A 26,932-nucleotide genomic window follows, 5' to 3' on the forward strand; every position below is an offset into this window, starting at 1 on the left:
TCTTCTTCTCTGTCTAATCCCCATGCAGCGTGTGTTGTGAGGAGGAAGCGCATGAGGCACAGGGCTGCATGAGAGACTGGGGAACAGCAGGGCCATGTCCTGGGGCTGAGTACTGGAGTTTCCAGACTCTGGACACCCAAAGAATATATGGAAGTGCAGGAAGTTAAAAGTAATGGATTTTAGTGCATACAGCTCATAGGTGCAGAGAGGTACATTCACAAATCTGTCCCCTGGATCTCTGCAGAGCATTCTTCTGTAGGGGCAGCTGCAAACCAACTGCTGCTTCTTCTCTATCATTCTACAGCATCCACTGAGTGTCTTTATATCTGAATTGTGTTTTTACAGGAGTTCCCACAATGAAATAATGAACATTGCTGCATAGCTGTCTTTTCATGCTTTTTAACAGATGTTTTATGTTCTATAAATATCACCTCATACTCTGCCCCTTTTCTATAATGCCACTAGTTTATTGGGAAACCTAAAGCCCCATCAGTCCTTTAACTCCCTTTTTACTCCAAATCCAAAGTAAATAGCATTGCATTGAGAAAGATTGTTTGAAAGATTAGGTTACTCAATTAGAGGGATTTATTCTACCTTACCAACTTCCTTATAAACATTTTCATTTGGATTTTCTCGGACAGAAGTCCATTCTCATAACAGGCATGAGCCAAGCTTCACATACAAAATTGAAAGCTTCTTTTTATCAAGTTAAGAGCTATCATCAACACTAATGTAGACCATCATGGAAAGCCCAGACAACCTAGATCTCTGTCAACACATTTACACATCTACTTGGACTCCAGTAATTATGTGCTCTACATACATGTAAATGTGAAGAGTAGGTGCTGCTGCTGTCTGGAGAGGGAACAGATCAGTATTGCTACCCAGATTTAAGATAGACAAATTCAGTCTGGAAAACCGTGACACGGGTATCACAAGGTTGGTTACTAAAATTCTTCTTGTGTGATGGCCATCATGCCCGGGAGACCAGTGTTCAAAGATCAAGACAGCTCTGACCTGAACAATATTGTGCAGAGTTCCCTGAACTAGCTAAGATTCCTAATGATGTCTGTATGGCTTTCTTTATAGTTCTCATAGATTTATAGATTTCAAGGTCAAAAGGAAGCACTGTGGTAGAATCATCTGACTTCCTTTGCAACATGTGCTACAGTGCTTCCCTGTACTAATTAATTGTAGTAGATGGCAGTAACTGAATCTCTGTTTGCACAGTTAGCAGTCAATAAATAACAAAATGTAATGCCTACAGTAGATGAGGAGAGCAAGAGTCTCCTGGCTGAAGCATGACTGTAGAAGCCAGCAGTCCTGAGCTCTATTCTGCTCCCAGCTGCTAAGAACTTCCTACATGTCCTTCACAGCCTTTGTTTCTCTCTCTGCAACAAGTCCCTGAAAAGCTTCTCCAGACCACAGGGCTCTTGCAGCCTTTCAAAGTACATTTTAGACTTCAGAAAGAAGGTGCCAGGAAAGTGCAGGGCACTCATTTTCAGACAGTGTGCCTTTCAGAATAAACTAACATCATTCAAGAGGCTTCCAGGTAAAAGAAATCTGAAACATTTGATTTAAATGATGACACGTTTTAGACACTTGTATATAACTGGAACATGAAGTATCTAGTCCAAGAGTATTCTTCCTATTCAAATAAGTGTTTAGGTTTAGCTTTTTTTTTTTTTATATAATTTCTTTTCTTTAACCTAATAACATTAATTCACTGCCCTTTATATTTTGACAATGTACATCATATCTAGCTGGCAGGCCATTAAAAAGGTCTGAGAAATATTTTACAGAGTAGTGGCAGAGTATTTACTAAGGTGTCAGTGTCAGTTTTCAGTGTGAATTGAGCTGTCCTTTGCTCAGAAGTTTCCATCCTTGTAAGAATTAACGACAGAAGAGGTTCTATGAAATATACTGGTATTCTGTATTGTATGCCAAAGAGGCTGAATAGATCCAAGCAAGGAAATGTCTTGAATAGCCACATTTTCCGGCAGTTTACTACCAAGGGTGGCAAGAATCATTGGGAGTCTTGTTTCCTCTTAGGCTCTTCTGTGATCCAGAGATCTTAAGCTGCATGGATTTGTTATGGTACATGTGGTAAAGAAAAGTCAGAGAAAGAGATAGAAGAGACAGGCACGGAGAAATGGAAAATAAAAGAAAATCCTTTTACACTGCCAGCCAGCCTAACAGCTAAACAATACTTGCCTTTGCATCTCCTCAAAACAAGAGGATTTGTTTTACCAATCAAGTAAATTACACAATTTGGGTTAACCCTAGTCTGGTGTTGATACAGTGTCATTGCTCCTGTATTAAATGTCCTGGCATTGCTATTTTTTAATTTTCTTTTTTTTTAATTTTGGTTGGAAAGATTTGTGGTAGATTCCTTAACCATCAAAAGAGTGTTGAATAATGACCATCTATGTGTGATGTGTCCACTTTACTGAACTCTGAACCCAGTGGACATCATATCAACAGAAGAGAAAAAAGATACATGGCTCTCAAGGGAGCACTCACATGCTTGAAGGTAAGCATGTGTATAATGTTTGCATAGTCAGGAGCTTACATAGTAAAAACAATTATTTTAGAGTTAAGATAGGTCATCCATTCAAGGTTTAATTAACCTGTCATGGGGAGAAGCCAAATTTGCATGTATGGATAGCAAGGTTCTCCATAATAGCAAGCCCATTTTGACTTATTTCCAAAAACTTTTCTTAAAAAATTGTAGTTGGCTTTGCATTTTCTGCTTATGAAAAGTAGTTTCTTCTGCTCGTTCTTACACTCCCATCACCCACTCAAAAACATAGGACTTTCCATATTGTTTCTACCAAAGGTCTGCTAACTCAGCAGGGTCTTTAACAGTGTCAGTTGGAAATATTTGAGGAAGAGTATATAGAGTACAGTCACTGGAAACAATCCACCCATGAGTATATTTTCATAGTTTACAGGAATTAAAAATTTAGCGTTCTCTGATTCTATGTTTCAATATAAACTATTATACTGCTCAACTTATCTCCCTAAGAACTTGTCTGGTCCCTTTGTGAGCCAGTTCAGGCCTTTGGCTTTCTGAACATCCTGTACCAATGAGCTCCATAATTTAACTACACTGTAGGTAAAAACATTCCTTCTCTGATTTGTTGCAAACATCAAGCCCAATAATTCCATTGAGTGCATTGGTATTATAGAAAACTATCATCCTTCATTTTTTGATGGGATGCCAGGAAGCAGAGAGTATTCAAAAGATGGGAGCATAGAGGATTTGGCATTATTGGGTTCTCTGCTTCTAATTCTTTCTCCACAATTAGTAGCATTGTATGGCATTAATACCAGTCCTCAACACTAAGTTGTTTTATTCATCTGTCAAATAGTGACTCTCAGACTTTTCTCTTGACTGCTCAAAGCTAGTTTAGAGGTTTTTTATGTACTATTCAGGTTGTCTATTTGAATATGGACAGCCTTTGCAATGTTGATTATATCAGCCGTATTTCCAGGTGTAACTATGATTAAGGTTTGCAGCCTTGTCCCTGTAGGAATTGGGGCCACAACTCAGGGACAGAAGAAAGGAAAATCATTTGTCTACACCAGAAGGCATATATGATAGTTACCTGTCTGACCTGCTATTTCACGGGTCTAGGACAAAACATCATTTTGAAGATATTTTGAGATATCAGAATGTGTCTAAATTTTATGGCTATCACAGTTAGTGTTCTCTGACATGCTGTACTGTCGGGACTTTTTCCTGTAAAGACCTTAGCTTTGGGTAGCCAAACTCTTTTTGTTGATCTCTGGGGCATGCTACAAGCCTACTTTTTTTCTTGGGCATTTGTGGTTTTCTGAGAAGCTGCAAGCAGTTAGAATGAGAGGAATGAGAACTATTAGTGGGTTGCCTGCTCTATTTTGTAATGTGGATCTTGGTTACTTCAATCTGTATTTTTGTTATTTTTTGCTGTTCATATGGGGTGATACTTGAAAATGCCCAAATTACTTGGAACATTACAGTGGCAACTCTTTCAGTCTGAACAAGTAAGAATAAACAAATAAACAGAACCTGGCCTACTACTTTCTGTGCTTCCTTGACATCTGGGGTTGGAGTTAGCAGGCAGCACACCAAGGGCTGGCCACACTGACCACCCTACCATCACCAGAGCTGGGAAGTTGTCCCGGGGCCAGAGCTAGCAGGGTTGGCATTGGACACCATTCCTCATTTCTGTTCAGCCATGTCCCTGAGGGCCGTGTAATAATCTCCAAGAGCACACTACTTTGGAAATAGATTGGCATGGCAATGGATCTTAAGGCTTTCTTTGCTTGAACACTTACACTATTATTGAAAAGCTCCATGTTAAAAAGAAATATTTGTCTTGAAGGAAAAACATTTTACCGTTCCTCATCTGTTTTTACAAATGTGCACTTACTCTGGCAAAGATATCCACTGTCATTTTAAATGAAAACTGACTGAATGTTACATCAGTTTAAAATTAACTCATACTGCAGTTAGAATTTATTGTAAGGCAGCTGGTTTTTATTCTTATTTTTTGAAGAGAACATATGGATTATGACAGAACCTATTAAATATCTCTGGAGTGTATCGAGGAAGCTGTGTCACTTTACTCTCAGCTCTATCATTGAATTTCTGTCTGAACATCTCAGTCTCCTGTAGGCTCCCATCAAGTCACAAGAAGATAGAAACCAGAAAACCCTTACTTCAGCATGCTTGAGAATATGGGTGGGTGAATGGCAGAGTTTCCTTGTTCATTTTTTGTCTTACTTGCATAGGCAACATTTGAAATTAGTCCAGGCTGTTCTTCTTCTTGCCTCAGTTAATCCAGATGACATGTGCACAGTAAAATGTGTGAACTGGGGATCATCAACTTTTCACCTCACCTTTGTGTTATCTCGTGCAGCGGATAACCTACTACACAGGGCTATTTTTTGTAGAGATTAATGGCCTGGTTTACAAATGCTTTTATTAGATTGCTTGCTGTTCCTAAAGTTTATGGCAAATATATTTCTGTCACTTAGTTCATTTTATTGTGTTATGGTAGCAGTGTTTTCATATTCAGCAAAGCAAAGAGCACTAAGACAGAACACAGCTGTCATCCTGCACTTGGAACACCCTTGAACAGTTTCGGTGAAGGGGGGGAGTGAAAATAGCTCAGTCAGTTGAAGCTGGATGGGAGATTAGGCAGGCTGAGGGCAATTACCTGGTGAGGAATTTGTTGAGGAAGCTGCGGTTAGTGCCCCTCCTCTTCTGAAAAGCACACGGGGTCTTTAGCAACCACAGTGGTCAAGATTTCAGGTTTTACTTTAATTACCAGGAGTTGTTCTGCACCTTTACAGCATGGGGGGAAGGTGAAGTAGAGCTCAGTTTGTATGTTGTGTGTGTTTTAAATGCCATTCAATAGGCTTTAAAAATCTGTGCTGGAGCAGCTCAGATGCTTCCTTGTTCAGAAAAAGTGGGAAGCAGAAATTGTGTTGAAAGAAAATTTACTGGAATACATTAAAATCTTTCATTTATTAACAGCTGACATTATGAATATTACTAATTTTTACACAGAAGGAAATTCAATCTTTCTTTTTAAATTGCAGAATTAGAGCATTAGTCTTACTTGTTGCACTATTACAATATACTAAACTCTTTCACTATGTTTTATTTTATGGTATGCTTTCCATTACTCTCTGGTATTGAAGACACTGGGTCTATAAACACAACCTTCACATTTTTTCCTGTGAGTTTCTACTGCATTTTTTAGTGTGCAATTTTAACACAATACTTAGTAATACTAAAGACAAATATTCTTTAATTATGAACTATGATTATGAAAATTTTTCATTTTTAACAGTGTATAGAGCCCTCAATAGGGGAGGAGGGAAAGGGGGGGAGGGGGGGAAGCACTATTTGATTGCTATGTTCCAAGTTTTCCAAGTTATTTGCAAAATAGTCAATAAAAATCACTTTCAGATTTAACAACGTGCACATTCTTGTTCTGTGTGTTTCTGAAAATAATAATAATTAAAAAAAGCTATTTCTGAAAGAGAAAGCAATTTTCTAGTGCTGACTTTTAGGATAGTGGTAGTAGAACAAATCATCGGTTCATGGAAAAAGAGATGATTAGAGAAGTAGGAAGCAGTCAGAAGGAAATTAGTGACAATCTGAATATATGAAGCTTCTCTGAAAATGAAGCATTAGTGAAAGATTTCATCACACTGACCTATCAACCACCACTTTTAGCACTGATTACATGTTTGTGATTTGAACTGGAGACATAAATCAGACTACTGCTGACAAATTCAATTAATTTTGTGATCACAGAAAAGCAGCATGCCTTTCTGGCACAATTTGGAATTGCAAACAGAAAGGCAGAGAGAACCAGCATGTCTGGAAACTTACTTTTGCAAATTGAATGTACTTCTGAAGACCTACAAAGAGGAAATAGTTCTTAAATTTGCATGAAGAATAGCAGCAGACGAAGGATTATTATTATTATTTTTTTTTCTTAAGGAAAAATATAAAGCCATCTTAGAAATGATAGTCTGGGAAACTAGTGTGTTAAAAAGAATTAAGGGTCCTATATACTAACCTATATGTGGTTAATGGAAATTTTACTGTGGGATGAAATCTCTAAATAACACTATTCACATTTGAGGTAATACTGTTCAGAATACTGTTCATATTGTATCAGTGTTTAAATGTGGTGAAAATAACTTTTTTGTTTGTTTGTTATGTCTCTGTAAGAAGCTCATTTTCTGCAGAGATTTCAAAAGTCAGTTTTATCCTTAAAATATTTCCTACTGTCTTTTACTGAAATCAGTGGTCTAGAGTTTCAATGAAGGCCCAACAGACCAAGGTTTACATGAATGCAACAGTTGGTTATCCCCTCCTCATGATCAGGTGATGGAAAAGCATCAGAGAATTTATAATGATAAATCTTATGCTCTCTTTAGAGAAGCAAGGGTACCACTGCACAAGATACAGAATGATGAAATGAGGCGTTTCACATTTTGCAGTACTGCAAATACATTCAGTTACCTAGAGTACAACATCTGCTCTCCCACCACCTTCTTCAATACCAGACCACCTTCCTAGTCCAGCTGTAAGGGAAAGAGAAAACTTTTTGTATTCCAAAAAGCAACAAAAGTTTAGATGTTTTTTATAGATGCAAAAATCAAAAATATTTTAATACAACCCCATCAAGTAATCCAGGCACCAAACATATTCCCAGTCCAAGATCACTCAGTGTTTTTCAGTCACAGCTCTCTTTGTTCCCTCTTCTATGAGCAAAGCATTTTCTACTAAGTGAGGGTGAAGACAACTTCAGAAACAAAGAAAAAAAGACATCATTGCTCTCTTGAGCTGTCTTTGGACAAGTGAGAAACAGGGGGTTTAAAACCTCTCTTGCTTCATCCAAAGTTACATATAAGTATCCATAACCTTCCCCATTCTTTGTAGCTTGCTTTTGGTAAGGCAGTTTATAAGGATGCAGCGATAGAAATAGAACAAAATTGGATGAAGAAAGCAATTGGGGTGTGGATAAAGGAGCATTTTCATTCCTCAGTAAAATTAAATTACTCTTCAAATTGCTTCAGTTCATTACATCATACTTTTTTTTTTTTTTTGGCAATTGTTATTGATGTATAGAAATATTTAAATTTTTGTTTGTTTGATAGTGAGATGATTGTGCAAAGCAAACAGGCACATGTGTGAGATGATCATTTTCTGAAATTGCTTTTAATCTTCTCCCTAATAAAACATTCTCTAAGAGAAATACAGAATGAAATTCAGCTTTGGCACGCCAACTGGAGTTACACCAGTGCCAAAATGAGCAACTTAATCTGTGGGTCTTAATTCCATTCTAGCTGTTCTCCAAGTGGCTTTCCATGCCACAATATGTGAGCGGACAACATAAGTAAGTAGAATGGGATAACAAGTCTTAATCCCTCCTCACTTACAGTATGAATTTCTATTGCTTTCCTTGTGGGTTCTTATGTGTCTACTGAATTTGTTAGCCCCTTCCCACTGCAGCTGTAGGGATATAGACAAGACCTAACTGAATTGTGTGTTTATTAGATGCAGTCTGTCTCCCAGGCTGTCTTTCTGACACATACTTCACTGTGGATCTTAGGAAAGGCTCTGTATCGTGGATGGGGAAAACAGACTGTTACACATATTCTTTTTTTTTTTTTTCTCTCTCTCTTTTTCTCTCTCTTAGACACAGTGGACGTTTAAAAATTGTATCGATAGGCCTCTTAGGAGTTTTTGTCTCAATCCAAAACTAAGCCTAGCTGTTGTACTTGCTAATTCTCAGGGCAAAATCTCATTTGTTCCACAAGACTCTTTTTCTTGTTTGACATGTGTTCTCCAGTGGGAATTCTATCACCCTTTGATTTAATTCTTCCAGATGTTTCATGCATCCTATTATGAGCCTCTTCAAAGAAGGAATAGTCACTGGTCTAGAAAGCAATTGCATTTTCATTGTTCCAGGGAAGGTAATAATTTTATGTTAGGAAACAGAAGCAAAAAGTGTAGAAGGTAGTTGAACATATATGTGTCTATATGTATATATATAAATCAGTAATAAAGAACTCCCTAAAATCTTGTCAGTTAAACCCAATGGAATTATACTACATTTAAGCAGTAAATACATACATAAAAAATACATTCTAACTGAAGGTAACACTATCCTTGGGAATGGAAGATTTAAGGCTTTTAACTTCTCCCCTTTCCACATAATGATTTGCTTTGTGTTTATAAAGGGGTGTTGTTACAAAAAGGGGTAGTTTATTGCACCTGAAAGCCGTAATGCCCTCATGAAAGACTGTAACAAAATAGACATTTGTAGAACAGATTTTAAATTTCAGCATTTAAAGTGTTATTACACTTCAAATAAAAAAGTCAAAAGCACAGCTGAATTTTTGTGCTCACTTAGAACTTAAAAAGTAATGAATTTTGAATGTTTCCATAATGGCTATTTGTATCTCCTACTGTCAGCAAATTCAGTATCCATATCATTCCTCTCCTACCACAAAGCTTACCATCTTCACTATGTATCTAATGTTTGGGGATCATTACCTCTTTCTAATTCATTCATGACCTCTAGGTTTGGGAGGAAGGGTTAATTAGCTACTTTTTCAAGGAATTTTTGACAATATGTTATGCCTTGCCTGTTCTTTCAAATAGAAATCACAGCCTCGTTTCTTGTCCTAAATGTATTTTGAGTACATTCAGCTCATGACCCCTCATAATTCACTGGACCACACAGGTTCAGATCATTGGTCTATTTATTAATTATTTTGAGGATCCTCTTCAACTCAAGTTTCTATTCCTCTTGGGAATCCTGGAAAGACACAAATGTTCTCTGTAAACACCAAAATTTCTGATAATAATTTATATCATACAAACTGTCTGAAAATAAATTTTTCCTTCTGCTGTTTTATAATAATAATAATAATAATAATAATAATAATAATAATAATAATAATAATAATAATAATAATAATAAACAGGGTAGATATTCATTACTGTAAGTTATGTTACCCTGTCCTCTCTCTTTCCAAATTCAACAATATTCTTCCAATAACACTGTCTCAAGAGTACAACAGGGCAGATGTTGTTGTCCAGGAGTTTCACCTGCAAAGCAGTTCAAATTGTACTGGATACATGAGATTACAGTTAGATTTTTGTTCAGCATCCCTTATAACCTGATGACTTTACAAGTAGAAAATGTATCCTTCATTTTTATGTTTTTCTGTAAAAGGTGCCAAACTTGTAGTAACTGTGGAAAAGATATGCTGGAACAATTGCATTCAGCCTCCATCTCGCTATCTACAGGTCACCCTGATCCTGTCCTGTGGGATACAAGGAGGACCCACCTTTCAATCAGCGCTATGAGAAAGGCAAAACTGCTGAAAACCACAAGTCTAAATATAACATAATACACAATTACACAAACTTTGTTATTTTGGTGCTGCAGTTCTACTGAAAATGGAACATGAATGCTTTTGGCTATCTGGCATTTACTGATGTAAGCTTCATGCTATGCACATCGATCTTCCTGAAAGGTGGTATACATGCCAGACATATAATTGTTCCTATAGAAATATATCAGAAAGAAGAAACATTTCTATATTAGTTAGTTATTTAACTAACCTGAAAAAAAAATCTATAGAACAGCAGCTGGACACAGCATCTCTAGATAGCCATGTCCAAAATTATGTGCCCAGGGTCTCAGAGAAGGTTCAACATCAATTAACCATCTAAGTATCAGCATTATTCTGTCTGTAAAAATTTGAAAGTAATAAATAAATAAATAAATAAATAAATAAATAAATAAATAAATAAATTCTTTGTCCTCACAAACTATTTTGTAGCAGAATAAATAAATAAATAAATAAACCTTTTAGAAATCCTAAGCGAGTACACACTGTGTCCCAGCAATAAGTCAAGGTTATGGTTTGACAATTATTGACTTAGATAAGGGAGGAGATGACTGAAACCTTCCATGTGTAACTGGCAGCTAGATTGTTATGGATTATTAGGTTCACAAAAACAACTAGATCACAATCTGTAATTACTTACACGTGGCAATAGGGACCTCTTTGGTCTCCAAAACTAGGACATAATATAAATATAAAATGGCTACAGGTGGGACTAAAATTACTTTTTAAGTGTGTAATTGCTCCCTGAAGCAGAATAAGGAATATGGTCTTTGTCACATGAAGCCTTTCAGCTGAACATCGTTCTTCTTCAGTCACAAGTTACTGAGTTTGATAATGTTCATTTATTTGAGTGCTGATCTAATCACTGTCAATAAGGGTGACACAAGGGAGAGCAATTCTTTACCAGAAAAGAATGAAATCCTGTCTTCTGGAAGGAGCTGCCAACTAGACTGCTCAATACATTAGTCCCTTCTGAATCTGAAATTTATGTATGTAACCCATATTCACATTGAATTATCTGAAACCAATTTTACCACCAAAATCTTTAAAAATACATTTTATATTCACTGTATATGTCTTTTTATATGTATGTGTTTACATACCCTAGTTGGGGGGGGGGAGGAAGGATAGGGGAGATACTGCATTAGAGAACTAAACACTCTTTAGTTCAAATGTTTTTATAATGTAGTATTAGTTCCAAAATGTGAATGTTGATAATATATTAGTGATTAGTGGTGGTGTAACTTCTCCTCACTAACCTTGCTTCACATTTGCTATTCTCTTCTTGCCACTAACAATACTTTTATTGTTTAACTTATAGAAAATTAATGTGATGTACCTAGTTTTGGTTTTATATTCAATATCATGCAATATCATGTATTTCTTCTTTTGGTAATAGTTGCATATATCCTTTGTCTTGTTTTGCTTTCTTTGCAGAAAGAGACATTTTTTCCCAGAACTTCAGAATAATTAGAAATGCTATCACTTACAGCTTAGAGTCCAAACATGTTGGGGTTCCATTTTGCAAAACCAGAAATCTTTCTATAGAGGGCCGATGGACTAAATATTGAGTGGGCATAACATGTGCTGGTAAAGTGAGAAGAAAGAGGCATGTCACATAAGTGGATGGTTGCTTTCTTGAGAAGGACAAGCAGATCAGTACCAGCAATTCCCAGTTGTCACTTGTCTCATGTGTATTCAAGCCAGTGACTCTTTCTTGATCCCTCTGTGTTAGAAGAGGTTTACTGGGGCACAGAAAGAGATGGGATGACCTAGTGTGAACTGAGTAGGGGGTAAAATGAGTGACACAAGGATTCAGCAGTAATTCTGCATTTCCTTGATTTTGTCAGTTTAAAGTTAACCTCTTAACATTAATGTAGATTTTGTCATTTATTTTTTATGCCCGGTGTACCTACCTTAATACAGGGACAACAGTTCATGCTGAGTGTTTTATACATAATTTATATCCAGTAGTAAAACACTTTGTACTGTTTTAAGGGGTTATAAATTCACTGCAGCCTAGCGGATACATTAATGCAAAACTGAAAACTGGCCTGCACATTTTACTTGAAGCGAATTGTCTATGATTTTCCACCCTAGACATTTTGACAGCAATATATATATATATCTATATATATAAAAAGTTACAGAATATATCCATGAGCAATAATAAAGACCTTCCTGCGAATATTCACTTCTCTAATAATTATTATCCAGCAACGTTTGGATCAGATATTCGTTTTTCACATTTTTTATTATCCATGAAAAAGCGCTGTTTCCAAGACTTGTACAACATCCAAAGATGTGGTTATAGAGAAGGGTAACAACACTATATCCAATTTTATTACTCCATCATACCAAGCTAACATCATGAGAGTTCTTTTATATTTTGTCTTGTTTGTTTACACTTTGGTTATGATGAGATAAATATGCTATTATGATACACTAAAGGGAGTGTATGAGTATTCTATTGGATTCTGTGAAATTAGAGCTAGAAAATACATCCACTGCATCTTCACTGCCCTATTATCGGCTTTCCTATCTTTGTTCAAAGACATCAGTGGTTAAGACACTTTCTAGATGTGAGAAGCACAGCCCTTTCCCACAAGATCTTGTACTTCTGGGGCATGATTCTACAGACTGTTCCCTTGATGTACACTGGTTTTCGGCAGTTTTCAAGACTAAATCTTAAATTATGACAAAGTATTAAAAAGAAAAATAATAAAAAGCATGTGTAGAGCCAAGGTGAGGCTATGCATACTATCTAAAGGAGTTACAGTTGTGCACTGAGAGTTCTGGAGAGGATACTGGCACACATCAACATGCATGTATTGAAAGTATCATTTCTCACAGAGACACATAATCACATTTCAGACCTGGTGTGGATGTAGGGAGGTAAAGTGGTTTTAAATGGAGGCTGGAATAACAACAATGAAAGATGTGGGAAACAAAGCTGTGTTGCATGTAACCATTTTGGTTGTGTTAAGATACTCCTTTTGTAGCAAGACCTCCTGCTGCTCTAGCTCCTGCTGAAGTTAGACAGATGAGGATCAGAGTGCTGTTATCCAATCTCTGTGGCTACCTGTTTCCCCTTCCTCCTTGAGCTGTTTGACACTGCATAGGATCACAGCCTGCCTGTGTCCTTGGGGACAGCTTGGTCCCCCCCAACAACCCAGCTGCTTCTCCTAGAGAGGGAAAATAATGAATCCAAGAAAGTTGCAAGGGAAACTCAGGAAGCCAAAGCAACATTACTGATGTTATAGTTTCTTATGAAAGGCTGCAAGGGATCTTTAAGGTTTAAAACAAGCTGTCAGAGCTTCAGTTTTACATTCAAATAAAATAAAACAAAAACGAAATGAAAAAAGGATTTCCTTATGGACACAGCTTCTCTTGAAACCACACATGAGCTTTGATCAAACGCAGAGTCTGGAGAAAGTATGCTGTGCTGTGGACATTTCTAATAGGCCCCAAACTTTCCTTGGCAGTCTCTCCTCCAGGTGCTTACCAAAGCAAAAACACTTTATTCCGTTGTGTCTCCCAGGCTCCCAGTTGGTCATACCAAGGGTACAAACCTTTAAGAAACATATAAATCTGATGGATAGGTGGTACAGAAACATGTCCAATCTTCCAATGTTCTGTGTTCTGTGACTTGTAGTAATATGTATACAGAAAAGCAGTCATTGAGCATAGGGTTAAAATAATATTGCTTTTTTTTTGCCAGGGAAATTGTTTGTTTTTCTGAAGGGCAGCACAATCGTGAAGGCTGTTGTAAACTGAATCAAAATAGATTTCAACAGAGTTATATTTCATTGAATCATTTGTGACTGCTTTGATTAATCACAGATGTGCTAATCAGATTTTTTCAATTTCTTATTAACTACAGTACCTTTTTTGGGACCTGATTTTTCTTTTTTGCTGGTGATAATGTAAACCTGACCTGAAGGCTGGCTATGTTCCAGTCTTGGCAGTTTGCAGTAACTGCACACAGGAACAGGTAGCCTCTGGGTCTTTGTTTGTTTTAAAGTTTTTGTGATGATTGCAATCTGGCAATAAGAAGGCAGATCCAGGTCTCATTTTATACAATTGCTATAACACAGGGAAATTTTGTAAAATCCCTTGAAGCCAGTGATGAAACAGGATGAACTTCCTCTGTCATTACACCTCACCAAACTCCAGAGAAGATCAGAATCTGTCCTGTGTGTTTAGGAAGAACTCCCCCTGAAAATTAATTAAGACCTAGGGTTTTAAAATGTCACCAAAATATATATATTCAAGAGATAAAAGGAAAAAATGACTTTGAGGTTACAGTCAACACTTAAGTTAATTTAAGTCAATTCTGTTTATTTTACTTACAGGCAGTGAGGTGTATCAGATTTCAACACATCACACACCTGCATCTTCAGGGTTTGTTTGCTTTCTATCCCATGACTGCATTCAGTAGACAATAGTAACAGTCAGTAAGAGCACAGTATTTTCTAAGCTGAAATGAATGAAAATCCACATCTTAGTTTCTAGAGTTTAAATAAACATTAGAGACCATGGGGGAAATTTAGGATATTGCAAACACCTCGTAGTTATGCCCTCAGGTTGCGCTGAAACCACATTAGTTAACACCAAGTCATGATCAGTAAGCACCGATGTTCACCATTCGGTTAATGATGAAAGTCAAGTTGTCACCTTTAGGTTTCTGTAATCCTGCTTTAAAATGGAATTAAAGGAAATTTCAATTTTTTTTTCAGGTCAGAAAAAAAAAAAAAAAGTCAGCAAGTGCTAATAGATTTTTGTTTCTTTTCCCTCAAATTGCTTTTGTATGAGGCTTGACCTCCTGAAGCCAGTAATGTAACTTTTTTTTTTAATAAAGCTTTGAATCTGCCCATTGAGTGCACATGAGCTGCTGAACAGGAGGGCATAGCACAAAGGTTCACAAGTGCAAGCATTACCATGACCAGGAGAGCTTGTTTGTGTGTATGTGTGCATGCATGTGTGCACATGCAGTTGGAAGATGTTCTTGGCCTTCATTTGCATTTTTGTTTTTATTTTTTATTTTTTTTCCTTAAATGAGAAGGAGTTCTGCACTTCAGTCTGAATGTTATTCCTCAACTTAGCTTTAGGACAAGTAATATAAACAGTAGTGAAACTTAAATAAAAAATTGTAAACTGTTCAAATCATTTCTGACTATTTGTAAAGAATTGAGGTCTGTTAGGAGGAGACTTCCACATATTTATCTATCCTTTTTAACTTTAATTTAATCTGCTTTCCAAGCAGTCCCTCTTCATCTCAGAGACATCTTGGATAGTACCACTGAGTTTCTATGGCATGCAACAGCAACTGACCACTACATGTTACAGCTGTTTAATGCAAGTACCTGTACATTCCCTTTTTGTTTCTACTTTTTTTTTTTCTTTCCCTCATAAAGTAGTTGAAAAATGTGGAAAACAGCTAAAAATAGAATGCGGAAGTAATTTCAAAAGCCTGACTTTAAGATTGTAAAGGGTTCCCTGGCTATTACAAGAGTTTCCAGAAAGATACATGGGAAGCTTCCCCTGTTGGGAGTTCATTTTTAATGTCTTTAAGCTGAGAATTTTATGAGTGTCTCTTTAGAAGGAAAAGGTTTGTTTTCTTGTCAGGAAGGGCAGGAGAGCAAATCCTCTAACACCCATGAAGCTGAAGGATCAATAGGGCAAAGCAGCTCAAAAAGTCCCCCAGCCTCCACATGAAGAACTGCTTGACTCTGGACTCCTCTGACTGCTGGCATCAGAGTTTTCCTTGGAGACATGCTGCCACCAGCAGATAATGGCTTGGAAAAGGAGCTAAAATTCCTGTAAGGGTCTGAGAGATGTTGTCTGAGTCTCCTGCTACTTGTCATATAACATATTTCCTCCTCTCTGTGCTTCGTGGAGCTGCCAAAAGCATCGAGGAAGAAGGCACAGCATCTCCTCCTGTGATGGGTGCTCAGAGCTTTCCCTTTCTTCTAGCTATCATGTATTCATCAGTCCAAGACTATAGGGCCCAAAGAGAGAATACAATTACACAGAAATGAATTTCAAAAGCAAAATTGTTTAACCATTATTTTTTTTCTGTATGAACTTGCCATGACTTGTATGCAAGATATTTTCATTTCCTAAAATGTTGAACAAAGAAGACAAAAGGAATGGTTGTAGTGGAAACATGCAGTTCATTTTCTTAAATTTTAGTTTAAAAACAGACCAGAAAGGAGACAGTTACATAGGAAACAGTCATTTCTCAATCTTATCACCAAAGCCAAAGAGTATTGCATTGCTCTGAAATTTACTGGAGGGTTTGGTTTGTTTGTTTCCAAACAGCAAATAGATATGTTTACATTTGAAGAATTTAGTCATTAAAAAGATGAACAGAATTGTGAGTACCTGTGTCTGACTTTCTGCAAAACAGAATTTTTTGAGAGACTGAGATTCTTCTGCCTCTCTTTTCCTCTCTCTCACATCTCTCTCTGATTCTGTTTGCCTAATTCCCTTTACTTCATTTTATTTCTTTGCAACTGCATGGATTGAATTTAGCATTTCTTTTCCAGACAATCTTTGATATTTTCTATAGCAAGCACACCTTTTCTCTTTCTCATTTTGTCACGACAAAACATCTTACATGATCTCAGACCTGTCTCTTTCTTACTAACACAAGCTATTGTTACCAAGAAAACTGAGTTTCCAGGTGAGAAGTGACAGATTTCAGCAATGTGTTTTAGACAGTGGATCTAGTACACGTTAGACCCAGATAAGGATATTTTGTTTAAGATTATCAGAATGGAAGTCTGAAGAGGACTATTATCTAAACAGGAAATATTTACAATATTCATAACCAAGGCTTGATTTCAGCCACTTCTACTTGAAAGATTTGAGTTCTATGTTGACAATAAAAAGAATATGGTCATTATTTTAATTCTCTTATTGAACATTGGGAATTTTATTTATGGGAGACAAAAAATATATCTGAACTTTTCCTCACCTGTACTTGTTCCACAGTTACTTAAATTCCTCACATTAGAAGTAAGCTGATAGTCTTGTACAAATATGTAAAAAGAATAAGAAGAATATGGATAGTGGAGGATGCTAAAATATTCAGATATGTATAGACTTTTGATTATCAATCGATTATCTATCTTTTATTTTTATCCCTAGATTACCTCAATGTTTTAGTACCATCAATGATGGATGATATTTTTCTGAATCTCTTTTACCTCTGCTTTGCAGTAAAGTTCAGCCAACCTGCACAAAGGTTAGACCCAGTTAAAACAGCCTGTTAATTATTTATGAGACAGCAAGAAGACCAATGGGACTTTCACTTGTCCTTCTGGAGAAATAATGACACCATTACAACCTATTTAACACCATGAAAAACAATATCCACAGGTGACCTTCCAGAATCATTGCCAAGTTGGATTTATGGCCATCATGTACTGTCATCAAGTAAGCATATCAAAGATGAGGCTTAAAGTTAAATTGGCACTTCAAATGCCAACAGTACCCAGAGGTTTGATAATATTAAAATTTCTTAATTTTCCATTAGTATATATAAGTGAGTAAATGTCTCTCACAGACCAGATCTGATAACCAGCATTGTTTTTTTTTCAGTTCTGGGAACCTATCATATGCTTTCAGTAAGTGCTCTGATATGACAGAACGATAGTAGCTGAGATATAGCTATGTCTGTTAAAATGGTCAAAACTCCTGTACTTCAAGAAAAACTTCAGCACTCCATTACTTCAAATGTACAGTCTCCCTGGTCAGTCCCTGGAACTAAGGCTGGATCTTGGAAAATTGAAAGCTTTTTTACTAGTACTTAGGTCACTGGTGTATAAAAAATAAAATATCATTGTCATCTTCAAGGAATGTTAACTTAAAAATTACTATACTTCAAGCTTTCTGTTTAATGAGTGACTAATTCAAAGGAAAAATATGGTTTGCCTGTGCTTAATGGTAGTAGACTATACCGAGGTAGATATAATTTCAGTCTCTAGGTGGGTTTGAAAAGACATGTACATATATCAGAATGGTGACTATAGGAAGAAATAATAACTTAATCTAAATGTTGTTGCTGAACAAAAGAGCAGCATGTAGGACACATGCAGCTGTGAAACTGCAGATGGTATAACACGGAAACAGGAGCTAACTGTGTATCTTGAAACAGATGTGAAGCAGAGGGGGCATGCTCCAAATAGCTGATTAATAATAATAATAATAATAATAATAATAATAATAATAATAATAATAAATGCATTAAACTAATATAATTGATTACTCACTTTTTAAAACATACAATAATTACTGACACAGAATTTCAAGAGGTAGACATAGTCCTGGTCTAAATGACTGCACAACAGCATGAGAGCAACTTCTTCATACAATAAAAGAGAATGAACTACTCATGTTAGAGTAAGGGAAGCCAGACTGGCATCGAAGGAAAGCTGAGTGCAGGCAGAAGGCCCATGGGCAACTATATGATTATTCACAAGCATCTCAATCATAGGATTTTCTTGGCCAAAGTTGTACTGTCTTCACCTTCTCCCTTATCTATCCCTTCCTTCTCCACCAAAGTGGTAACAGCAATTTTCTCTTCCCTCACAGCAAGAGAACAGTGAGAGAAGTTTCTTCATTATAAACTTCTGGTTATAAGAATTATTTCTCCTTTGATGTCAGAAGCCACTTCTTTGTGTTGTCTTTGACGTCGGACATCGTCAGCACAAAACCCTTGGAGCCTCCTCCTTTGTGTGTTAAATAAGCCATCTGTCTATGCAGTTGGACTGCTTCAGCTGTCACTGCTGATGTTAGCTGTTGTGTTCTGAACTTGTCTTCTTAACCCTCCCTGTAACACCACCCACCTAGGCCTTTGGTCAGTCCCATTCAGCCCATCAGAAATGCTTGTACCCGTGATTGGTGTATTATCTATAAATAATGATACAAAATTTCCAAAGCTTAAATTGCTACATGTCAATAGGCTCAGAGGAATTTTTTTGTGCCTCTTTTTGCTACTGAGCACTTTCAAAACCATCACACCTTCTGGAAGTGAGGTGTTTATTGAATTCCAAGCCAGAAAGTGCTTCACAAAGAATGTTCTGAGAATAGAATTACCAGATTTTGCTTTCAGGCAACAGAACCTGTATTTCTGTTTGCCCTTTAGAGTTCAGAAGCTAGAACAACTGTATATCCTCCCATAACTCATTAGCAGTAAGGAAATTGTAAAATATTTTATGACCTTCTCCTTCCTCTACTTTTAAAATCCTTGAATTCTGCATTCTGGATTATTATTTATTTTTTTTTTTAAATACCACAGTAAATGAACTGGAGACTGCACACAAATCAAATATTAACTACACTAATATCCAAAATCACCTAAATCCTGAGAACAATGTTGGCTGCTTTCCAACTAAAGAGCACACAGTATGTGCATTTTTTCCAGTTCCCTTTCAGAGCTCTATTAAATTCAGTGTATTCTGGTGGTCTTATACAATTCAATTTTTCAAGTAGTCAGCATATATTTTAGAAAAAAAACGTGAAGCAGAGAGATGCTTATTTGTTTCCTGTCACAAGCACTGTATTTGTGGACTGCTCTTGAAGCCCTCCCACATTCATCCTCTCTTCCACCCTCCTGAAGAATCTGATACACCATGTCAAAAGCAGAGCCAATGTTTGAGGAATAGAGTATCTGTCTAAATGGTTTCATCTGAGTTATCACTTTTGGTATGTAGAGTACCTGCTGACAGGGAGCAGATTCCTTATTTCCTGCTGTTCAACATACAACTGGATCATAAATGAAGCTCTTGACATTGCCTCTAAAATCTGGCTGCATCCTCCCATCAAGTGATGTCTTCCTCAAGTCCTCATTTATCACTTTGATATTTCACTTTGAAAGAAACCAAACTTCCAGGGACCAAAGGACCAGAAGGGAACCATTAGGGGAGGATGTTTGGGGAGCAAATTATCCACACAGACCATCAAGTTTCGTCTATTCATTTTTATAGGTTCAAGACAAACCTTGATCAAAGAGACCCTCCCCACCCCCACCACCCCAAACTACAACAGAAGCGATTTATAAGGAGAAACTGATTTTTTGAAGGAATTTTGCTTGTTTATTTTAGAGGGACCACCACAAAATAGAAGTTCTTCAGAGGCCCCTCCAGTTTCTGCTTTGCTTATTCAAACCAGTGTTCTCACCAAAATCAACTACTATGTATTTTTGATCTGCCAGAATTTTCTCCTAAAGAACAGGGAGCTGTTCTGTCTGAGCAGGAGCAGCCACCCTTTCTTTCTAAGTAGTAGATACATGCTTTCAGTAATTGAATGCAGCTGCTTTCCTTTCTGTCCCTTTTTTAGCTTTTGAAGGAAATCCTGTTCAGAGAGATATCAGTGCCTTCAGCAGGGATGAGAGAAGGCCAACTGGAAGACCTGCCTTTGCCTTCCAGGGCCAGATACCATATGACACATTCTTAAATCACAGCAGAGAATGTAGGTATGATATTACAGGAAAATATGATTTCACTGCCTGTCTTTTAGAGTCTATATAGATAGCTAGCTTTTCTTTGGAAGATGGTCTTCCCCAAGTGAGATAATCTTCTGCTTTCTCGCATGGAGATATAATAACTTTCGCTAGTAGGATAATGTGTCTGAAAAAAAAGACTTCTATAGGCATGGCATTATCCCAATATGTGCTTTTGCTGTTAAACACCTTGTTTTTTGTCTTTATAGAGATTTCCAGGGACTAGAAGTGAGGGAATTTTCAATGGTTGAACCTTGAATCTATGTCCTCTCAGGTGAGCAACCAAATACAGCCAGAAAAGGAAAGAACAAGAATGAACTATAAAACTTACTGTGAATATAATTTCACGTTTATAGTTTTATATTTAGATGACACTTTAATGTGAGCCTTGGGCTTTCATATATATTTCAACATTGTAAATTTTTGGAACATGCTTTTAGAACAAAAGATAGATTTCCCATAAAAACAAGTGAATATATTATAGTAGATAACGGAAAGTGCAAAATTAATACAGAGAATTAAGTCTCAGGGAAGTTAATAATGATAGCAAGGCTTCAATGAATAAATAGCTGTACTCAAATTGTGCAATTCTTCACAGATATGCTAATGCAAGCATGACTGACAAGGACAGTGGAAGTGCTATAACTTCTTAAAATGGATCTTAAATTAAATACATAGATAGTTTCATTCTCTCAGGCTACAGACACAGGATCCAGTAGATAATGTTCAAAGCATAAATCCAGATCAAATCTCACTGCAGCAGCAGTAGACAAAGGAGCAGAGAATAAGCAATGAGCAATGAAAAGCATGCTGACCATGCATTGAAGAGATGGCGCTTGAAAGCCCCTATTTACCTTTGTTTCAGACAGGGGTACAGTTCTCAGTGCATGGGTGATGCAGAAATAATTCTGTAGGATTGCATCAAGCCTCCATCCACAGCATTTTAAATAAAGATGAGCTGATGTGCAGAAGTTTGTAAGATTGTAAGCACTGTAACCATGTGTGTAGTGCTCAGTGGAGTGAAGAACAAAGGAAAAAAAAAAAAAAAGGCAGTGAAAAAAAGTTATAACTTTAACAAAAAGACACATCACCAGTCCAGTGAATCTGGATGCCCAGAATTTCACATTGCTGAGGTAGGTCTGGCTTAGGCATCACACTACACAGGATATAACTGCTCTGCGTGTGCAGCATGTGTCTGTTGTCCTAAAGGAAAATTCTTCCACAGGTAGTCACTGATAGTTGTACTGGGTCAAAATGAGCCAGGGTGCCTGCACATCACTGCTGAAAGAATTTTGCCCCTGAATCTGGAAGCCAAATCTTCTGTAATTAGAAATCCAGGAAGAATTAGGGCAGTCTCTGAAGAATGAGGAGCTTTCATGGCAGCTGCCCTCAAGGTTTTACGGACATCAGGGAGACTGCACAGCCCTAGGTGAGGAAAGATCACAGCTCTTGAAAACTTATTTATGGGAAGAGAGGGAGAATCTGTGAATATAACAGCAGTACTTGGCCTCCACTAGCACAAATGTTCTAAATGGCTGAGAACGATGCCAAATCACAGAAGCCAGAAGTTCTTGAAGGGAAATAAACATTTTTCCACTGTCTTTTTTTTTTTCTTTTTTTTTTTTTTAACAACCTTTGAGAATCTTTTGGCTGTGGCAGCAAAACTGCGGGGGAAAAAATTTACTAATTCCTTCAGTTTAAACTCTGGCATAAACTTTTTAAACCTTGACGGTCTTTATTACATTCTGAATTAAAGTATTTCTGCTGAATGTAGTGATTTATTTATATTTTTGTTGTTTCTGTTGGCATTTTATGTTCAGACATTTTTTGAAGTACTTAATATAAAATAAACTCACATGCAGATAACTTTGGAGCAGTGCAGTATTTTAAAAACCACATGTTTACAATAAAACAGTGAGAGCTTTGAAATCAAAGTTAAGCTCAGGATGAAACTCTGGGGAAAAAAAAAAAAAAATGTTTCTGTATTCATGAGTTTGATTCTGCTCAAGTTGAGCCAAAATTCTTCTCTCATCAAAAATGACTTAAATCTGGACTTTCCCCAGTAAGTCAGTGGAGATACTTCATGTATGCTCGTCTCAAGAAAAGCAGAATCAGGGCCTCTGTTTCCACTTCTGCTTTATGCAATGAAAAATGCCAAAAGCTGAAGAAATTGGGCCACATGGATCAAAGATAGCCATCTGAGACTGAAGGTTTTAATCCATTCACTCAAAATGTTTTCACTGCCTCTATTCTTGATTTCTGGATGCTTTAACTTTCTATACTTTATGTGAGAGGAGACTTTAAATAACATATCATCCTGGCTGCATGCAAAATAGGAAGTAAATGGTATCAGATCAACTCTGAGCTGATAAACAACATTTTTTCCCCTTACATTTCTGACAAATTTATATTGTGTTTTAAAGCTGAGAAAATTACTGAAAAATGGTAAAGAAAAAAAATAAAATCATTTATCAAGCCAGATCTCTCCTGGAAGATACAAACTAAACTAGTGTTCTCTGAAGATTTCATCTTGCTTCAATTATATCTTAACTATATTCTAGCTGCTTAGTTTGAGAAAGGTGAGAAAAGTTAGGTAGATATCAGCTCAAAGATGCCTCACATTTTTAACATGAATTGAATAATTAATGAAAGGCATATTGAACGTGCAGTTCTCCTAATTTTCAGTTACCACCACCTCCTTCATACAATTTGAAGCTTGGCCTGTGTTCTCTGTTCTGGCCACTTGAGGGAATCAGTCTGTAGCTGTGGTCCATAATTTTTGCTTCTACATTAAGGGAGTAAGAAAAATTATATTTGTTGCAGAGAGTTTTCCAACTTTACTTCAACATTAAAGACATCACAAAGCACCGGCTCAGAAATAAATTACTCCCTACATACTAAATATCCAGGAAGGGAAAAAAAAATGTTGATAAATGAGAGTCTTGGGAGTTGCTAAGTGAGGTCCCGGCACACAATTTATGATCATGCACTCTTGGACTTCAGAATGATTAATACAGCTAATTCTCAGTAGAATAAGAGCTGTTTTAGCCCAGGAGAGAACTGTACGTTATTGTTTATAGAAGCAGATAACATCAAAGTAGCCCACTGCTTGTGTTAAGCAAATACAGAATTCTGGGTCAGTGCAAATTAATCCTAAAGGAGTAAGAAAAAGTTCTTAATGACTACTAGATCAGTGTGTTATCACTTTTCATACAACTGAAAATGGTGGAACTGTTGATGAGAATTACAAATGGCCTTGCTCACCACAGCATGCTGGCAGCTGTCTGTTAGCACGGTCACCATTAAACACACTGGTAATCTGTACACATGAAATTTGCTAATGAAGTATAGAAGACATACATAATTTTCTGAGATACTTGAGTTTTTTCAAAATCATCTTTTGCAACAAACATGCAAAGCGTTTTATGCTACAGTTAGCTAGGAAGACTGAGAGCCCTAAAATTGTTATCTGCTATTCATTAAACAGGTAAAAATAATTTAAAATATGGTTTATAGATACAAATAAATTGAATTTACATGAAGTCACTGTGGGAAAAAAAATGTTGTTGATTTATTAACAAGTATCTATTAACCTGTCTTTTCTAGCTGAAAAACATAGAAAGCACATGGTTTTGCTTTCTTTAGAATGAATAGGATACATTTCACGGACTGTAGTTAACTTTGCAGTACTGTCACATTGCCTTAGAAACATTACTTGGTTCCCTAAAGGTATAGTTTAATAGCTAGACAACAAGCAGGTCTAGAAAATAAGCTTCCTTTATTTCTTCCTGGGAGGTTGTTGGAGTTTTATAGGAAATGATCTGTGCACCTCTGACCATATCCCAGGACACTGTAATTCTGTGCCAGCTGTGTCCTACACCCCACACCACAGGCTGGGGCAGAGCTGTTGGCAGGGAAGAAGGGTAAGCAGGCTGTAAGGTGCCACAGCCTTAAGGCTGTGGGCTCTCAGCTCTGCTGACCTCATGGAACAGCAAAAGTCTCCTCGCTCTCTGTTGGTAGGTCCGAGCCTGCCTACAAGTCATTACTGACTATGAATACACATTCTGTAGGCAATTTAACTCTCACAGTCATTGTGCAATTATTTGTCCATGACGTTTGTTTTCAAATAATTTGTCTTGTTTCATGAAGGACCACCACACTAACAACCATTTTCAGTTAATTATTAGGTCCTCAGCTATATTGTCCTCTGACACAGTTGTCACTTAGTAAAGTTCATGCACACATTTCAGTGCTTCTCTGAATAGTTGACTATAAAAACAAATTATTTTCAAATGCTGTGACAGAAAAAAATGTGTTCCCCTTTTGACTTGTGGCTTCCTTTTCTACTACTTCATATCTGGGGTGCATATGGAGACATATACTGATGTAAGCCAAAGATGTGAAATTCCCCTGTGCAAAGGGAAAATATTTGTCCTTCACAGGACACCAAATCTTTTTTTTTGCCCCCATGACAGTGTTACATGGGAGAACTCTTTGCTTGGGTGATGAGACAGAGCTGTAGCAGCCTTGTTTTGTTCTAGTATCAAACTTTCCTGAAGATCCCCAAGATCTCTTTGTACATACCTGGGTGAAGGAGGACCCAGGTCCCTATGTATGCTATGAGGTGAGCCTGCTTGGGTAACCTAGCCAACCCTTTGGCAACACACAGATGGGTTCCAGGCCTTTGTCAAAAACTACGGTTGGTAGGAAAAGCTGCTGACTTCTGAAATTAATAGCCTCCCAAATCAGAGTTTATTAACAAGGAAAGAAAGGAGAAAAACAAACAAACAAACAACAACAACAACAACAACAACAACAACAACAAAAAAGAAAAAAACACATATCTTTCCTCCTCCTTAGCCTTCTCTCATGGTTTCTTTTAAGGAAAGTAGCCAGTTTTCCCCATAGTACTAGGTATACTGGGTAACATGGTCACTTGGCTGGGAATGGAGGCTGCCTGGAGGTGCATTGCTCAAAATTGCACAGCCTACAGTCTTTGTTCTACCTCATTCTGCAGGAAAGTGTCTGTAGGTGGCTCATTGCCCCATCATTGCTTAACCAAACCACTTGTATTTCATTTTTTAGTCTTCTCAGAGGAGTCTGTCCCTCCTCCCCTTTAATCATCCTTGATGCTTCTCTCTGAACTCCCTCCAGTATGTCTACACTTTTTGCTGGTATGTATCAGGAGCTAAACACAGTGTAATGAGTGCAGAACAAAGCTACAATGTAATGGGTATTCAAAATAAATAAATAAATCTGGATTTTGGTAACTACTGTGTAGCAAAGTTAATTTACAAAGTTTGCCTGAAAAAGCAAAATATGCTATTTTTCATTTGCAGATAATCTTCTGAAACCTTCCACCTCTAATTCCTAGAAAATAGAAGAGCAAAAGGAAACTAGTGTGAGCCACTGCTTCTATTTCAGTTCCACGGGGTCACATCTACCTGTCAGGATTATGCACAGACCTGTTAAAATGCTCTGTGGAGTTTCTTGATGCCTGGCTTGTCCAGCTCACCCTTTCTAACATCATGCTACTATTATGCTGTGCAACTGGCCACTCTGACAGCTTTCATGATGCCGAAGTTTATGGCAACTGTAAATCTATTAAGCCACAATTTGCACTTAATAAAATGAAACAGCAAGCAGTTAAATGAAAGCTCGATCCTAAACTGGAGAACATTTTTCAGGAAAAGTCACTGGGGCTGCTGCTGCTACTGCTGCCTGCCTTTGAGAAATTCAATCGTGCTGATTGAGGAAACCTGGAGAGAGCTGGCTATTCCTTCCTTCAGTTCGTAATTGCCCCGTAGACCATTTAATCATCTGCGGATGAAACAAAGGCTGCGCTGTGGAGTGCCGGATGCCAAGGTATGTGCTTATCAAACCCTTCCTACCCACAGAGCAGGGTGCGGGGCTCATCTCCGTGTTGCAGAGCAGTCCTGCTGTCAAAGCAGAAAGCTGAAAGCAGACTGGCTCTTCCTGCTGTCACTACAGTGGCCTTCCTGAGTGTCTTTGTTTTAATACAGTAAAGCCTGAACAAGCTCTCAGGAGCTGAGCTCAGAGCAGAGAATGAAGGTCTTCCTGCTGGGGACTACAGCGAGGCACAGAGGCACCTGCCAGGAGAAACCTCTGGACGCTGCCTTGACAAGAAGAGATAAGCACTGGGAGTTAAAGGAGAGGAACATGGATTTGCTGGCTCCCGTAAAAAAAATTTCTCTGTCAATGTTAAAAATGACATTTTTCATATCCTTGTCCTTGTCTTCATTCCATACTGAGGTATTTCTGGGTGACCAAGTGGATGGCCCTGGTTCGTAGATGAATAGTCTGGTCAGAAACACCATGCCTGGTTTCATTAACTAAACAAAACCAAAAACCAACAAACAAACAAGCAAACAAAAACCTGGGGAGGCACTCAGAGCTCGAAAACCTGATCCAGCATACTAATTGGTTTGGAATATTAGCCTTTAGTTGAGATTTGAAATCCAT

At 37.3% G+C, this 26,932-nt stretch overlaps 1 long non-coding RNA gene across 2 annotated transcripts; it reads left to right on the plus strand.

The window, feature by feature from the left end:
- Positions 1–19,993: 19,993 nt before the first annotated feature.
- Positions 19,994–26,694, plus strand: LOC113842875 (uncharacterized). 2 transcript variants are annotated; one of them, XR_003495719.3, is made up of 3 exons: positions 19,994–20,723; positions 25,789–26,314; positions 26,473–26,694. It is a non-coding gene; the product is annotated as an uncharacterized lncRNA (long non-coding RNA). The 2 variants fall into 2 exon arrangements; XR_005263840.2 differs by having other exon boundaries at positions 26,137–26,314.
- Positions 26,695–26,932: the final 238 nt, after the last annotated feature.

The sequence above is a fragment of the Anas platyrhynchos genome, chromosome 2 (assembly GCF_047663525.1).
Source record: "Anas platyrhynchos isolate ZD024472 breed Pekin duck chromosome 2, IASCAAS_PekinDuck_T2T, whole genome shotgun sequence".
NCBI classification, from domain to species: domain Eukaryota; kingdom Metazoa; phylum Chordata; class Aves; order Anseriformes; family Anatidae; genus Anas; species Anas platyrhynchos.